This window comes from Augochlora pura, unplaced genomic scaffold, assembly GCF_028453695.1.
Source record: "Augochlora pura isolate Apur16 unplaced genomic scaffold, APUR_v2.2.1 APUR_unplaced_2291, whole genome shotgun sequence".
Lineage (NCBI taxonomy): Eukaryota > Metazoa > Arthropoda > Insecta > Hymenoptera > Halictidae > Augochlora > Augochlora pura.
The window spans coordinates 1-3,186 of NW_027582427.1; the positions used below are offsets into that span (position 1 = coordinate 1).

The following is a 3,186-nucleotide window of genomic DNA, read 5'->3' on the forward strand; positions in this document are numbered from 1 at the left end:
ACGTTCTCCACCTTTATTTATTGAACGTACCTCGCCGTCGCCCTCTCTTCCTCCCCCCGCTCCCTTCCCCACCTTCTCGATTCCCTAATTTTTCCGGGATACCGCGCCGTTTCCGAACCCCCTCGCTCGCCGATCCTCGCGCGAACCGTTTCTCGCTGATCCTTCAAGAGCACTCGACTGCTCGACGACTCGTTGCGAAATGATCGGTCGCTCGCGACAACAGGACCTTTTACACGCTGTCCTACTCGAGTGCGAAGATTTAAAGGGAAGTGTTAACAATTCCTTGTTCTGTAACGTGAAAATTTCGAACAAAGATTATATAATATATCTGCGTTATATTATATGTATGTGGGAATGGGCCCCGGGTGGGGGGCGCCACGGTGCCGGAGAGAGGCGCGGGACAGTGGCTCATCGGAGGTCGAGATAGCAAGACGTGAATAGATCTCGCGGAGACTTTTTGTATTGTTTCATAGAATAAATTGTTATGTGTTTTGGTTAATTACGGCGTCGATTAATCCTCTGCTCCCTGTCCAAAAAACGATCCCACATGTATAATATCTGCAAATACTTACCAGGCGTATAGGTTACCGTGATCACGAAGACGGTTCCTCCAGGGTGAGGCTCTTCCATTGCACCACGGTTGAGCCGACCCCTGCGAATATCCCCAACGTGGATATCTCGGGCGTATAATTTTTGTTAGTCGGGTCTGCGTTGTTCGCGTCTTTTAAATTGGAATCAAATGTTATCCATTCTCAATTTGTTCCAAGGGGTTGCTACATGTAACGTATATCCGGACCAGCGCGATTCCGCGCGAGATCGAAACGCCCGTAGGAATCTGACTCTCGGGCAGCGCAATGAAGCGGTTTTTATCGGCGGCGTAGTTTGCGGATCTCGCAGCCCCGAACGGGCCTCGCTCGCATAGATCAGAAAGCGTCAGCTTGGAATCGTTAAGTCGCCCCGTCGGCTCGCCGCTCTCCAGGACTCCACTTTCGAACGATTGCGTTCGGACAGGGCGATAAAGCATGTGTCGCGCTTAAGTCGTCCGTCTCTCTCTCTCTCTCTCTGTCCATCTCTCTCTCCCTTTGCTCCCTTACATGCATGCATGCATGCATGTATCGACGTACGTGCGCCAATATCTCCGGAGTAGGTAGCGAGAGTGTCTCCCACGGGAGTTATCTCGGATATCCCTTTTTCGTTCTTGGTTGCCGGCGTGCGTCTCTCTGTGTGTGTGTCTATGTGTGTGTGTGTGTATACACAGCCGGCTAACGTCGGAGGCGCGAGCGGCACCTCTGACTTCTTCGGACGGAAGCCGCGAAGATAAAAGTTCGCACGGACTTGATCGACTCGGTCGGAGAGACAACGAGCGCGCGGGGCTGTGTCGGGGGAGGAGGGCTAAGCCGAGAGCCCGAACTGCGAGAGAGAGCTGACCGTACGTTAAAACTCCCTCGAGGGTCGAGCTCGCCACCCTCTCGCCACTTTCAGTGGGATCCTCTTCTTCCGAGGGAACGTCCGTCTCCCGGTTTCTCCCCGGCCCCCCCCCCCTCTCGGGGCCGACCCCCCGTCGAACCATCGCCGTGGCAAAAGTTACACCATTACGTGATAGGGCGGTAAAGCTTCGGGGGACCGGGGTGTGAGAGAGCCGCGCCGCCTCGCCCGGGTTTCGACCGAGCAGCCCTCTCTCTCTCTCGCCTCCGCCGACCAATTCTTTAAGGGTAACTCTCATCTTCTGGACATTCTTCCCGAAACTTTCCTCGGACAAGTATTTCGCCGACTCTCCGACGGTTCCGTTGATATTTTTCTTTTCCGCCCCTCGATTTCTTCCCCCCTCTCCTGTCCACCCTGTCGCGATCCTAACGATTCCTTTTTCGCCGCGGAATCTGACCGGCCGTGTCGGGGTTCTCGGCGCGGAGGCAGTAAATTTTATTTAATTAATCCGAATTAACATCCCTTGCAGTCGGAGCCATTTTTAATCCAAGATATTTGTCTAGGCTTGTAGAGCCTAGGCTCGTCGCCTAACTTGGAGCATTCTATATATTATGAAATTGCATTTTGCGACTCGTGCAACGGTTAACAGCTCTCAACAATTTTCTAAATACAAATAAATACGATAAATATTATTTTGAAACGTGGCACGATTATTTTTATCGGCCATTCGACCTGTAAGGGGTTAATTGCGAGCATCAGCCAGCAGAATTCTATGCGAACCAGGAGGGACGATGACAGACGTCGGGGGTAGTTCGGTAGCCGTGAACCGGAAAGCAACATTGCCGTCCGAGGAAAACGGAATAGGAAAAAGGAAATTCCTCGGCTAAGCCTGACCGGTTGTCGAAGCGGCACGATTAGTCAGCGTTGACGTGGCGCGTAATGGCTACCGATGCCGAGGTTGCTCATACTCGTATTTCATAGAGCCGCGGCGGCGGCGGCCGCTGCTGCCACCCCTCGACACCCTCTGCCTTGGTTTTAGACGTCGTCGTTGTCGTCGTCGTCGGCCGGCTCTCGGTGTCCTCGTCGCTCCCTGTCGGGCTTGCTGATGCTTCGAGGGTGGTTGAGTTCGTTTCATGGCTGAGCACGGCGTGTCTCGTTAGGAACTTGAGCCTCCCCCACCCCTGGCCTGCCACACGGTACAACCTACTCTCTGCCGGAGACCCTCGTGGCTCGTCTAAGGGTCTGCTCTCTCTCGCAGAGTTTACCGAGGATTGGGGTAACTTTCGGCTATGACAGCTCCCTCCTCGGGCTTCCGTTTACCCTCTCGGCCTCACCCCCCACCCTCTCTCTCTCTATCTCTTCCTCTCTGTCCCTCCTTCTCCCTCTATCTCTCTGTCAGTGAGACAGCGAGTCTCTCTATGTCTCTGTCTCTCTTTCTCTCTCTATCTCACGGTCTCTCTTTCTCTCTCTACGTCTTTGTCACTCTTTCTCTCTCTATTTCTCTTTCTCTCTTTCTCTCTTTCTCTCCATCTCTCTATCCCTCTAGCTTTCTCTCTCTATCCCTCTAGCTTTCTCTCTCTATCTCTCTAGCTTTCTCTCTCTATCTCTCTAGCCTTCTCTCTCTCTCTCTCTCTAGCTTTCTCTCTCTATATCTCTAGCCTTCTCTCTCTCTCTCTCTCTCTCGGTCTCACTGCCTCTTCCTGTCCCTCTCTCGCTCCATCTCCGATCCTCCAGCCTCCCTCGTTCTCCGCTTGTTTTCCC

At 53.2% G+C, this 3,186-nt stretch overlaps 1 non-coding gene across 1 annotated transcript; it reads left to right on the top strand.

Annotated features, from left to right (window-relative positions):
- The first annotated feature begins 564 nt into the window (after positions 1–564).
- On the top strand, positions 565–728 carry LOC144477607 (U1 spliceosomal RNA). Its single transcript, XR_013495223.1, has one exon. It is a non-coding gene; the product is annotated as a U1 spliceosomal RNA (small nuclear RNA).
- Positions 729–3,186: the final 2,458 nt, after the last annotated feature.